We start from the raw sequence: 15,156 nt of genomic DNA on the forward strand, positions 1-15,156 counted from the left end.
TAACTGCTAAAGGAACTCCTCTAGGCAAGAAACACAAGAGAAGGAAAAGACCTATAATAACGAACCCAAAACAATTAAGAAACTGGGAATAGGAACATACATATCGATAATTACCTTAAATGTAAATGGACTAAATGCTCCCACCAAAAGAGACAGATTGGCTGATTGTGAAAACAAGACCCATATATATGCTGTCTACAAGACACCCACTTCAGACCTAGAGACACATACAGACAGAAAGTGAGGGGATGGAAAAAGATACTCCATCCAAATGGAAATCAAAAGAAAGCTGGAGTAGCAATTCTCATATCAGACAAAATAGACTTTAAAATAAAAACGATTAGAAGAGACAAAGAAGGACACTACATAATGATCAAGGGATCGATCCAAGAAGAAGATATAACAATTGTAAATATTTATGCACCCAGCATAGGAGCACCTCAATACATAAGGCAAATACTAACAGCCATAAAAGGGGAAATCAACAGTAACACATTCATAGTAGGGGACTTTAACACCCCACTTTCACCAATGGACAGATCATCCAAAATGAAAATAAATAAGGAGACACAAGCTTTAAATGATACATTAAACAAGATGGACTTAACTGATATTTATAGGACATTCCATCCAAAAACAACAGAATACACTTTCTTCTCAAGTGCTCATGGAACATTATCCAGGATAGATCATATCTTGGGTCACAAATCAAGCCTTGGTAAATTTAAGAAAATTGAAATTGTATCAAGTATCTTTTCCAACCACAATGCTATGAGACTAGATATCAATTACAGGAAAAGATCCGTAAAAAATACGAACACATGGAGGCTAAACAATACACTACTTAATAACAAAGTGATCACTAAAGAAATCAAAGAGGAAATTAAAAAATACCTAGAAACAAATGACAATGGAGACACAATGACCCAAAACCTATGGGATGCAGCAAAAGCAGTTCTAAGAGGGAAGTTTATAGCAATACAATCCTACCTCAAGAAACAAGAAACATCTCAAATAAACAACCTAAACTTACACCTAAAGCAATTAGAGAAAGAAGAACAAAAATACCCCAAAGCTAGCAGAAGGACAGAAATCATAAAGATCAGATCAGAAATAAATGAAAAAGAAATGAAGGAAACGATAGCAAAGATCAATAAAACTAAAAGATAGTTCTTTGAGAAGATAAACAAAATTGATAAACCATTAGCCAGATTCATCAAGAAAAAAGGGAGAAGAGTCAAATCAATAGAATCAGAAATGAAAAAGGAGAAATAACAACTGACACTGCAGAAATACAAAAGATCATGAGAGATTACTACAAGCAACTCTATGCCAATAAAATGGACAACCTGGAAGAAATGGACAAATTCTTAGAAATGCACAACCTGCCAAGACTGAATGAGGAAGAAATAGAAAATATGAACAGACCAATCACAAGGACTGAAATTGAAACTGTGATTAAAAATCTTCCAACAAACAAAAGCCCAGGACCAGATGGCTTCACAGGTGAATTCTATCAAACATTTAGAGAAGAGATAACACCTATCCTTCTCAAATTCTTCCAAAATACAGCAGAGGGAGGAACACTCCCAAACTCATTCTACGAGACCACCATCACCCTGATACCAAAACCAGACAAGGATGTCACAAAGAAAGAAAACTACAGGCCAATATCACTGATGAACATAGATGCAAAAATCCTCAACAAAATACTAGCAAACAGAATCCAACAGCACATTAAACGGATCATACACCATGATCAAGTGGGGTTTATTCCAGGAATGCAAGGATTCTTCAATATACGCAAATCAATCAACATGATACACCATATCAACAAATTGAAGGAGAAAAACCATATGATCCTCTCAATAGATGCAGAGAAAGCTTTCAACAAAATTCAACACCCATTTATGATAAAAACCCTACAGAAAGTAGGCATACAGGGAACTTTCCTCAACATAATAAAGGCCATATATGACAAACCCACAGCCAACATCATCCTCAATGGTGAAAAACTGAAAGCATTTCCACTAAGATCAGGAACAAGACAAGGTTGCCCACTGTCACCACTCTTATTCAACATAGTTTTGGAAGTTTTAGCCACAGCAATCAGAGAAGAAAAGGAAATAAAAGGAATCCAAATCAGAAAAGAAGAAGTGAAGCTGTCACTGTTTGCAGATGACATGATACTATACGTAAAGAATCCTAAAGATGCTACCAGAAAACTAGTAGAGCTAATCAATGAATTTAGTAAAGTTGCAGGATACAAAATTAATGCACAGAAATCTCTTGCATTCCTATACACTAATGATGAAAAATCTGAAAGTGAAATCAAGAAAACACTCCCATTTACCATTGCGACAAAAAGAATAAAATATCTAGGAATAAACCTACCTAAGGAGACAAAAGACCTGTATGCAGAAAATTATAAGACACTGATGAAAGAAATTAAAGATGATACAAGTAGATGGAGAGATATACCATGTTCTTGGATTGGAAGAATCAACATTGTGAAAATGACTCTACTACCCAAAGCAATCTACAGATTCAATGCAATCCCTATCAAACTACCAATGGCATTTTTCACAGAACTAGAACAAAAAATTTCACAATTTGATGGAAACACAAAAGACTCCGAATAGCCAAAGCAATCTTGAGAACGAAAAACGGAGCTGGAGGAATCAGACTCCCTGACTTCAGACTATACTACAAAGCTACAGTAATCAAGACAGTATGGTACTGGCACAAAAACAGAAAGCTAGATCAATGGAACAGGATAGAAAGCCCAGAGATAAACCCACGCACATATGGTCACCTTATCTTTGATAAAGGAGGCAGGAATGTACAGTGGAGAAAGGACAGCCTCTTCAATAAGTGGTGCTGGGAAAACTGGACAGGCACATGTAAAAGTATGAGATTAGATCAGTCCCTAACACCATACACAAAAATAAGCTCAAAGTGGATTAAAGACCTAAATGTAAGGCCAGAAACTATCAAACTCTTAGAGGAAAACATAGGCAGAACACTCTATGACATAAATCACAGCAAGATCCTTTTTGACCCACCTCCTAGAGAAATGGAAATAAAACCAAAAATAAACAAATGGGACCTAATGAAACTTCAAAGCTTTTGCACGGCAAAGGAAACCATAAACAAGACCAAAAGACAACCCTCAGAATGGGAGAAAATATTTGCAAATGAAGCAACTGACAAAGGATTAATCTCCAAAATTTATAAGCAGCTCATGCAGCTCAATAACAAAAAACCAAACAACCCAATCCGAAAATGGGCAGAAGACCTAAATAGACATTTCTCCAAGGAAGATATACAGATTGCCAACAAACACATGAAAGAATGCTCAACATCATTAATCATTACAGAAATGCAAATCAAAACTATAATGAGATATCATCTCACACCAGTCAGAATGGCCATCACCAAAAAATCTAGAAACAATAAATGCTGGAGAGGATGTGGAGAAAAGGGAACCCTCTTGCACTGCTGGTGGGAATGTAAATTGATACAGCCACTGTGGAGAACAGTATGGAGGTTCCTTAAAAAACTATAAATAGAACTACCATATGACCCAGCAGTCCCACTACTGGGCATATACCCTGAGAAAACCATAATTCAAAAAGAGTCATGTACCAAAATGTTCATTGCAGCTCTATTTACAATAGCCCGCAGATGGAAACAACCTAAGTGTCCATCATTGGATGAATGGATAAAGAAGATGTGGCACATATATACAATGGAATATTACTCAGCCATAAAAAGAAACGAAATTGAGCTATTTGTAATGAGGTGGATAGACCTAGAGTCTGTCATACAGAGTGAAGTAAGTTAGAAAGAGAAAGACAAATACCATATGCTAACACATATATATGGAATTTAGGGGGAAAAAATGTCATGAAGAACCTAGGGGTAAGACAGGAATAAAGACACAGACCTCCTAGAGAATGGACTTGAGGATATGGGGAGGGGGAAGGGTAAGCTGTGACAAAGCGAGAGAGAGGCATGGACATATATACACTACCAAACGTAAGGTAGATAGCTAGTGGGAAGCAGCCGCATAGCACAGGGAGATCAGCTCCCTGCTTTGTGACCGGCTGGAGGGGTGGGATAGGGAGGGTGGGAGGGAGGGAGACGCAAGAGGGTAGAGATATGGGAACATATGTATATGTATAACTGATTCATTTTGTTATAAGGCAGAAACTAACACACCATTGTAAAGCAATTATACTCCAATAAAGATGTAAAAAAATAAAAAAAATAAAAAGTTACATAAACTAAAAAAAAAAAAAAGCAATAATCTTTAGGGAATTCTTCCTTTCCTGTGTGTGTTAACTTTAATGCAAATTGTTCAAATATATCAACAGGAAAATAAATGTTATTTCATAAAAAAAACCTCAATGCCTAATGTTTTGAAAGTGACTCATGTTCAGTACATACTCATTTAATCCAGTGAAGGCCTAGATGCTTTCCTGGGGACTTTTTGTGTCCCTATGGAAATTCACATAAATATTTATAACAGTGTTCTTGCAGTAATGCTCTTTTATATCTTTTCTCAGTGGAAAGTTCTGGCTGGTCAGGACTGACAGCAAGATGAAAGTAGCCTGGGTCTTTTGGCAATCTCACTTAGGTCCCAGAGACATCTCAACGTTAATTCCTCACTGACTTAAAATGAAATAGATGTAACACAAAAATAATTCTTTTTACCAGACTCAACTTTTGCATTTTTGTTTTTGTTGTTATATCTCTTGTCATCTGGAGCTTGGCTGTGAAGTCACTGTGTGGCTTCAAATTCCATCCTCATTATTTTTAACTGTGTGACCGTGGGCTAATTGGCTTAGCCTCTTAGTAACTCTGATCTCTCAACTGTAAAACAGGGCAGCGCTTGGAAGAGTTAAATGAATCAACGCATGCAGAACACTTAGAACTTGCCAGGTGTGTAGGAAGAGTCCAAACGTATTGCTGTTGTTATTATTATTATTACTATGGTGCTAGTGTTTGTTATTTCCTCAAGAAGCTGTGGTCTGTTTTATCGTTTTGTTTTTTTATTTAAGTATAGTTGATTTACAATATTGCAGCAATCTCTCCTGTACAGCAGAGTGACTCAGTTATACATATATACACGTTCTTTTTCATGTTCTTCTCAATTATGGTTCATCACAGGATATTGAATATGGTTCCCTGTGCTCCACAGTAGGACCTTGTTGCTTATCCATTCTCAATGTAATAGTTTGCATCTAACAGCCCCAAACTCCCAATCCATCCCTCTCCCTCCCCTCCTCCTCCTTGGCAACCACAAGTCTGATCTCTGTGTGTGTGAATCTGTTTCTGTTTTGTAGATAGGTTCATTTGTGCCATATTTTAGATTCCATATATAAGCGATACCATATGGCATTTGTCTTTCTGTTCTGACTTACTTCACTTAGTATGATAATCTCTGGTTACATCCATGTTGCTGCAGGTGGCATTATTTTGTGTTTTTTTATGGCTGAGTAGTATTCCATTGTACATATTACCACATCTTTATCCATTCATCTGTCGATGGACATTTAGGTTGTTTCCATGCTTTGGCAATTGTGAAGAGTGCCGCTGTGAATATAGGGTTGAATGTATCTTCATGAATTATAGTTTTTTCCAGGTATATGCCCAGGAATGGGATTGCTGGATCATATGGTAGTTCTATGTTTAGTTTTCAGAGGAACCTCCATACTGTTCTCCATAGTGGCTGCACGAAATTACTTTCCCACCAACAGTGTAGGAGCTGTGATCCGCTTTAATGTGGGTTTTTATAGGTGTCCACATCTAACTTCTACAGAAATGATCATGTAAGAATGTTCGAGTGTAACAAGATGATTATCAAAAATCAAGGAAATGTCACCGAAAACAAAAAATGCTCCATTATTTTATTTTTTAAAAGGTGGGTCTTGGCAAAAGGCACATTAGCTCCAGAAAAAGCCTGTTCTAATGGTAAAGGCCTGGGCATTCAGAAGACCTCTGTCCCCAATCCAGATATTCCCTATTTTATTAGCTGCCTATGTGACCTTGAATAAATCTACTCAATCATTTTAGTCTCAGGTCTTCACTATAAACCAGTAATAACTGTACCTGGTTTGACTCTCTCAGGGGGATATTACAAATATCATGTGAAAACATAAAAAGACTTTATTTGTATTACAATAAATATTATTTCTATGTTATTGAACAACTTCTTAATGAAAAGCAAATTTCTATTAGATATGAGATCATGAATCGAGTTCATGTAATAGAAAACTGACCAGACTAAGAATCCGAAATCTTGGTGTACAAGTCACATAATGTTGGGCAAGTCGATACTCAAAGATCTTATGTCCCTCACTATGAAGCTCTCCTAGTAACATGCGATCTACCTGTAGGTCAAATTAGATTACCTGTAGGTCAAATTAGATTACCTGTAAGAAAGCGCCCTGTAAGTTGGAAAGATTCTTGTTAACATAAAATATTTTCATACTCATTATTTATATAACTTAAGCATTCAAAGATGGTAGTAGTTATTGCGGAAATTTGTATTTTGAAGAACTGATGTCTCAAGGGTAATTTCCCTTGGACTAAGTGCTTTACGTCTTTTGCAGTTGTTGTGATAATGTCATGAATTTATCAGTTACCTCTTTCCTAATTAAGACGTTCCTTTCTTCAGTGAATTAACATGAGTACAATTTTGGACACCTCCATATTTTGGGGAAATTTTCTATATTATATTTTAGAATCTTTAGTTTACAGGATAATTCCCAAGAAGAAAAAGAATGTTGCTGGAAAGATTGTCCTTATAACAGGAGCTGGAAGTGGACTTGGGAGGTTATCGGCCATGACATTTGCCAGCCTTGGAGCCATTTTAGTTCTATGGGACATTAACGAAGAAGGCAACATGGAAACGTGTCGAATGATCAAAGAAAAGGGTGATGTGAAAGTATTTGCCTACACATGTAACTGTGGCAACAGGCAAGATGTCTACAGATTTGCTGATCAGGTAAGCTGATTGATGTTCTTCTTAGTTTCTATGCCCAAGAAAAGCATTGCATCTAGTATGCTTTTACAACGAGAAGAGGAGAAAATCTGTCATCCACTTCCTCTGAGAGTTCTGTGTGCCTCTCGCTTGATTCTGCATGTCAGAAATCTGACTTTGTGGCCTCCAGAAAGGGAAACGGAAGAAAACAATGCAAGTGGGCATTCGCTGAGCCTTTTGAGTTGTTGCCCAGCTGCTTTCTTCTGGTGACTCATTTGCCATCAGAGGTCAGTAGAAACTAGAACTAGCACTGGCTCTGCTGTTCATTTACCTAGTTACCTGTCCTCTCTACGTCTCTGTTTCTTTATCAGTAAAATGAAAAGATTGGACCAGATGATCTTCAATATGACACTCAGCTTTAACTTAAGTCTCTGCATTGTATGATTCCAATGTACATCCACTGTCAACCTGTACTGAGGGTAGAAAGTATGGAGGATAGGGAAGAAGCATTAAGCATGTTTCTAGACTAAATTTTCTCTTAGATTTAGCCTGTGGATATTCGTTCTAACTTCACACTAAATATCAATAAATACTTTAATAATAACAGCTACTTGCTGTGCAGTTTCCACGCACTCTAACAACGGTCTAGCTGCTGAGAGGTGTTTCGACCATATGCCTTGGGTGAGGTGCAGTGAAGATAAATACACAGATGAAGCAGAGAAACCAGAAATAGTGTCACAGTCCTGCTAGACTAACAGTTCCCTGGGGAGAACACGGCATGCCACGCAGGGCCACCAGGGGAAACATCAGGCTGGTCAGGAGGCAGGTGAGACAGAGGACGTGGACCAGAGACTTTATTGTGGTTTCCACAAGTAGGAACAGGTGAGGCAGGACCAGCAGGCTTAGGATGGATTGATCTGAATCACGTCAGCAGGATCTGGGCCACACAGGGCATCCCTGGCCATCTGATACCTGACCCTGGGGCGATTAGGACAGGTGTACGGTAGTCTACAGAGTGAGAGCCCAGTAAGGGAGGTGCTTGGGGTGCAGACTTAATCAGCTGATCAAGAGGGGGAATGGACTAGCCTCTAGCCAGGGCCTCAGAACTGGGTGAAGACAGGACAAGACAAAACACGGTATTACCAGGAGCTATTATTCTAAGCACTATAGGCACCTAATAACTCATTTAATAAAACACACACAGCCCTCTTGGGAGTATATTGTCCTCACCCTCCCCATTTACAAATGAGGAAACTTAGTAGTGAGGAGAATGTGTAAGTTGCCCAAGATCCTGAAACTGATCATGGGCGGAGCCAAACCCACCAGGACTCAGAGTCAGAGTCGCTCTCATCCACTGCACCAAGATCTGAAAGGGCGCACGCAGTTCGCTTTGATGGCAGAACTCCGAGAGGCTGTCCTTTCCTCTGGCGATCCATGCTCCAAGTGTAGAGTACACTTACTCACTCAGAAAACGTTGATCAACTTCCGGCTCTGGGATACTTACCTTCTGAAACCTCCTCTTCACTTTTCTCCTTCAATTTCTATCGCCTCCTTTTTTCTTTGGGGCCCCCATAGGATTTGTTTCTTATAATGCACCACCAGCTAATGAGAATATAACCTAGGGATTATATATAGATCCCTAGGTGTATTTTATTTTTTTAAAAAATAAATTTATTTATTTATTTAATTTTAGTTTTGGCTGCGTTGGGTCCTTGTTGCTGCGTGCGGGCTTTCTCTGGTTGCAGTGAGCGGGGGCTACTCTTCGTTGCGGTGCGCGGGCTTCTCATTGCGGTGGCTTCTCTTGTGGCGGAGCACGGGCTCTAGGCACGTGAACTTCAGTAGTTGTGGCTTGCGGGCTCAGTAGTTGTGGCTCACGGGCTCCAGAGCGCAGGCTCAGTAGTTTTGGCGCATGGGCTTAGTTGCTCCGCGGCATGTGGGATCTTCCCGGACCAGGGCTCGAACCCGTGTCCCCTGTATTGGCAGGTGGATTCTTAACCACTGCACCACCAAGGAAGCCCCCACTAGGTGTATTTTAGAACAGAACAAGTGGAATCAATATCAGTTCTTATTCTGCAAAAGCAAAAACAGTGTGACAGGAAAGGTTCACAGATGAAGGTCTTTGGGGTGAGCTCAAGAAAGGAGCTTGCGGAGGAGGGGCCCCAGTCCCAGTGCCAGCACTAAGTCACAGATCAGGACTCTGAGGCCTGCAGCATTATTATATATAGTCTTTATAATAAAGTAGGTACTATAACATTGTCCACTGTACTGATGACAAGAAACCAAGTCATGAAGGAAATTAGTGATAGAGCAGAGCTGTGATTCCATCTGCCTGGCGTCAGGGGCCCTGGTGCCTCCCCAGTAGTGACCCACAAACGTGTGAGCAATGAAACGACGGCCTCACAATCCTCTTCCTTTTATCAAAAGTATTGTAATCTCCAGCACCCCCCACGGATCTTTCCTTTTTGTTTAAAATTTTCTTGCTGTCTAGTAGAAAACCAGGCTAAAAACATTAATCAAAAACTGTCTTTTCACCATTGAATATGATATTAGCTCTGGGCTTTGTATATGACCTTTGTTATACTGAAGTAAGTTTCCTCTTTAAGAATTATTTTCTCTACTTCTTTGTTCTAATATTATTATTTAAATAACAATATTAGTAAGAATTGATAATAATATGTGATTAAGTGATATAAAAGTAAAAAGGTGTTATGAGAGAGAATAAAGGACATATACTTTAGAATGGGGAGGAGGAGTCAGTGGTAGTTTCTCAGAGGAAGTGACATTGAAAACTGAGACCTGGGGACTTCCCTGGCAGTCCATGCTTCCACTGCAGGGGGCATGGGTTCGATCCTTGGTTGGGGAACTAAGATCCCACGTGCCACACAGAGCAGCCAAAAAAAAAAAAAAAGAAAAGAAAACTGAGACCCAAAAGTCAGAGAAGTAGGAATTAACTAGGTAAAGAGCAAGTGGGAAGAGCGTCTAAGTACCCTGCACAAAGCCCTTGAGATCAGAAGGAAATGGGGATTCTTAAGAACCTGAAAGAAGGCTGCTGTGTCTTAGCACGGTGAGCAAAGTAGAGAGTAAAGTCAGGTGAGGTTAGAAACCATAAATACATTTTTCCCCCCAGAGGAACAATTGTTCACCATTTACCATCACATCACTGTTCATTATACTTTTCTAATTTTGTTTCTTTGAAATTCTTTATAATAAATATTTTAAATAAAATAATGAATTAAAAATTCATATTAGCTGACGGAATGGCCATAAAGGGAAAATGTAGTACTATTGGAAATAGACTTCTAGAAAATTTGAAGGAAGTGTGTCTACAAAAGAACTCTACACAGAAGAGTTTAAAAGCTCTGGAATTCAGCAGAGATAAAGTATATCTGGTTGGAAAGGACAGCCGTGAATGGCAGGAAGCGTTTCAAATGATAAAATCAGAAATGAGACCTTTGCATTTGCTAAGAAACTTTTGCTGATAACAGAACATTAGTTTCAAAAGCTAGAGGGTCAAGGTCACAGAATAAATGTGACCAGCCAAGAGGAGGTGGCATGGTAGCCAATGAAAACAGTGATATTAAATGATGGCCCGTATAAACGTGGAGTTCCTAAGTTCATAAAAGGTAAAAACAAAGTCTCTAGAAAAAGAAAGATGAATAATCCTAACTGGTAGAGTATGAAATGAACAATGATGTGTAGATTATATTTTTTCCAGCTTCATTGAGACATAGTCATCATATAAAATTGTGTGACTTTAAGACGTACAAATGTGTTGATTTGATACATTTATATGTCGCAAAAGGATTACCACCATAGCATTAGCTAACACCTCCATCTCATCACATAATTACCATTTCTTTTTTGTGGTGAGAATATTTAAGATTTACTCTCTTAGCTACATTCAAGTATGTAACAAAATACTGTTCGCTATAATCACAGCTGTATTTTAGATCCCTGGAAATTGTTAATGCTATAACTGGAAGTTTGTACCCTTTGATCAATATCTCCCCATTTCCCCAACCTCCAGCTCTTGGTAATCACCACTCTGCTCTCTATTTCTATGAATTTAGCTCTTTTACATTCTCCGTACAAGTTATATCATACAGTGTTTGTCCTTGATTATTTCGCTTTTCATAATGCCCTCAGGTTTCATCCAAGTTGTCACAAACGGCAGGATTTCCTTCTTTCTCGTGGCTGAATGATATTCCACTGTGTATTTGGATTTTCTTTATCCACACCAGATTTTCTTTATCCATTCATCCACCCACGGATACTTAGGATATTTCCATATCTTGGCTATTGTGAAAAATGCTGAAATGGACATGAGAGTGCAGATATATCTACAAGATCCTGATGCCAAATCCTTTGGATTTATACCCAGAAGTGGAATTGCTGGATCATATGGTAGCTCTATTTTCAATTTTTTGAGGAACCGCCGTATGGTTTTTCATAGCAGCTGCACCAATTTACATTCCCACCAGCAGTGCACAAGGATTCCCTTTTCTCCACACCCTCACCAGCATTTGTTATCACTTGTCTTTTTGACGATAGCCATCTGACAGGTATGAGGTGATATCTCATTGCAGTGTTGCTTTGCATCATGACTGAGCACCTTTTCGTGTGCTCAATTTCATGTACCTGTTGGCCATTTGTATTTCTTCTTTGGAAAACTGTTTTTTAATAAATGTTGGAGCCCTTTAGGCTATGGTTCTAAGGAACTTTTAGGAGAAAAAATATAAAGACTAATTACCAACATTTAATTACAAGAAATCAATCAGCTTTCAATAATCAGCTGAGGTAAATAGAATTTTTGAGGCAGTGTAGTTCAAATAATAGAGAAGCATAATATAAAAGTATAAAATGTCAAAGTGATGCCTAATGGGAGCTCTATTCCGTGCTTATCCCATCTCAACTCCAACTGATTTCACAAACAGCTAAGTCTGCTTAACGTGGTAACAATAGTCTGCCTAAAGCAAAGACACATGACGCATGCTCAGGGGATTTTTCCTTCTGGTAATAAAATTTTGCAATTTTGCTTCCTAATAGTGTACAATTGCTTGATGTTTGGACTGAAAGAGAGAAAAGAAAAATACAAAAAAAAAAATCTCAAAGCAGTTCCTTCCATAGGTGTAGACCATCACATAGCAGAAAATCAATAAAGGCCAGGCGTTCACTCTAAAAAATTAAATGTATTAGCACTGGTCCCAATGTTGGTCATGAGAGAAAACACAAGGCAGTTCCTGATATTTACATTTGGTTTGCATATTTAGAGACATCTAATTAATGACATCTAATTAATGACTGTAATCTAATTAATTATCAAGTTAATAACTTGATATCTAAAATTTAATAATTAGTGCTCGCGATGGCAGCGAAAAAAATACCACTCTGACAATATAACTTTTTGTTGTTTTCATTCCAGGGATCCACTTCTGCTGCCTATACTGGAGCAGGAATATGTTGCCCCAAAAGTTTTAAATGCTATTTTAGAGGAACAGGTTTACTGGATAATAAATGCTATTTTAGAGGAACAGGTTTACTTGATAATGCCCACACTTTTGCATGTTGTGTTGCTCCTTAAAGCGTAAGTTAATAATGACTTCTCTATCATTTTGGTTATGTGTGAACAAATTGTCTCATCATTGCTTCCTCTTTTGCCAGAAAGCAACCTCATACCTTTTAGATGATAAAGGAAAAGTAATATTTAAATAGTTCAAGGGTAATTTATTGGACTGTTTCTATCTGGGCTTGGTTACTCCAGACACTGAGAAAATTTAGAAACTATTGGGTCTTACAGAGGACAAATTATTAACTTCAAGAGAAACAAATAGAACACCAATTTTTTTGGTGAATTCTTTTGGTTCAGCTAATGTAAAATTCTATTTTGAAAACAAAGGACAAATAAACCTGAGTGTGTGTTGACGGAAAAGTATTAAGGATATTTGGCAAGCTCCTCACTGCTTTTAGTAAAAGAGCACCGGCACCTTCATGCTAAGAGTTCTGGAGTCTTTGCGGGTGGATTCAGGCCAGGCCCACTGTCTTCTCTGGAACAACATCTCACATTCATCAGGAGGCTATATGTGCCCGACTCTGCATAACAGCCTTGCATGCATTTTATCACACTTACGGAATCTGAGGGTTACAGAGAGTAAGTCACTTTTATAGGATTAAACAGCTAATAAACTCTGGAACAAAGTTTTCATCTGATTACGATCTTAAGCTCTTACCATCAGATATACTCCTCTCCTGCTGTAAGTTACTAGCAGAGTGGAAAACACAACCGGTGATTCACTATCATGAAATTATGTTGTTAATAAATCTAGGACTTTCTTTACTATTTATACCCTCTTCAACATATTTTTGGGACCTGTGGGTTTATTCACGCATTCCCTGAACAGGGAGGCGCACAGGAGATTCTAAGACACCACCTCCTGTTCATCCTGCCTTGGCTGCTGAACGAGGTCAAAGTCCCTTATGTTGCAAGCCCTCACATCTGTCCCTGACTTTTGCAGCACCCATCACACATGTGGGTTGCGTGCGTGATATCTGTCCTCCTTGCTGATAGCACACACGGCCTGAGGACAGGACACAGTTTCCTGCTCCACGCTCCAGGCTGAGTACCTAACACAGAATATGCACGCAATAAATAATTGCTAAGTTGTGTTGAGTTGAGCAGAGCTGAGCTGATCTAAGCAGAATTCAGCCAAAGGCACAGTTCCTCTCTCTTCAAGAAACTAAAGCAATGATTCTCCACCTCGGGTGTCCACTGGAATCACTTAAAACAACTGATGCCTACCCCTTCCCGAGGAATTCTGCTTTAATCGGTCTGGTTTTCTTTCTACTTTTTGCTACCATGTGTTAGTTTAGTAAATCAGGATATACACAGTCTTACCACAGAAGGCAGTGAGTTAACATATGAAGGGACTTCCCTGGCGGTCCAGTGGTTAAGACTTCGTCTTCCAGTGCAGAGGGGGCCGGTTCCATCCCTGGTCGGGGAGCTAAGATCCCACATGCCTCGTGGCCAAAACACCAAAATGTAAAACAGAAGCAATATTGTAACAAATTCAATAAAGACTTTAAAGACGGTCCACATCAAAAAAAAAAAAAAAAAAAGGCTAAGCTGTGGCCTGAGCATTGGGATTGTTCGAGGCTCCCTGGTTGTCGGACTGCGCTCAGCGCACGTGACGCAGTGCTTGCCCGTCCTTCTCAACGGTGACACGTGCACAGTGTGAATCACGACAACTCGCACGTCGTGTAATTCAAAGTAATCTTTACAAAGGTGTCCCTTTTCTATTTGTTTGTTTTAGGGGCGGGTTTGGCTGCGTTGTGTAGCTTGTAGGATCTTAGTTCACCCACCAGGGATGGAACCCGCACCCCCTGCAGTGGAAGCACAGAGTCCTAACCACTGGACCGCCAGGGCAGTCCCTAAAGATGTCACTTTGACTCCTTTTAAAGGATTCTGCTTTTTTTCCTCAGCTTTTCTCTAGAATAATATCTCCAGACATGATGATCACCCTTGCCGAAACATTGGAATGGACACCTCCGTGGCTTCGTTGACAGGTCAAGAGAAAACAGGTGAAGTTCAGACTGAAAACGAGAGGAAACACCTATAGCTGAAGCCTCACATGCGGTAATAAAACCAAGTGTTGTGAGGATAGACCATTTGGAGCTCTTCTTCACGCTTAGAGCAGTCCAGTCTACCAAGGATTACTGAGGCTTTCAGAAGGGCTAGGCTACTTCCCAGGACATGGTTTGCACACTGATAATTTCCCTAGGCATTCAAATTATATATTGGACAGTTTTTCCTGTCACTTTTTAGTTTGGTAAATAAGGATAGTGCAGCCATTCCAATGAACTCAGAGAATATAATGTATTAATAAAAACATATTAATGCAAATTGACACTAATTTAATTTTTAAATAGTATAGGATACTTTTAGAAAAGGAGTCATTATAAATAATGACCTTGTAAATCAGCGTTTTAGGATGGTAATTTTCCAACATCAGATGTAAAGAAACATTTCAGTTCTGCAATGAAGAAAAATAACACTTTTCTGTTTGCCTATTAATTCCTACTGGAGTTGGATGACCACATCAAGGTCCTTAGGGAGATTGAATCTGCTTATTGGACAAAATAAGTCCACAACTAATCATGTTTGTTTGCAT

The 15,156-nt window shown here is 39.0% G+C and overlaps 1 pseudogene; it reads left to right on the plus strand.

Moving 5' to 3' along the window:
• Positions 1–6,372: 6,372 nt before the first annotated feature.
• LOC111165839 (short-chain dehydrogenase/reductase family 16C member 6-like) lies at positions 6,373–14,604 on the plus strand (annotated as a pseudogene).
• Positions 14,605–15,156: the final 552 nt, after the last annotated feature.

Source organism: Delphinapterus leucas, chromosome 17 (assembly GCF_059928025.1).
Source record: "Delphinapterus leucas isolate spDelLeu-1000000601 "Yukka" chromosome 17, BTC_Dleu_Yukka2, whole genome shotgun sequence".
NCBI classification, from domain to species: Eukaryota; Metazoa; Chordata; class Mammalia; order Artiodactyla; family Monodontidae; genus Delphinapterus; species Delphinapterus leucas.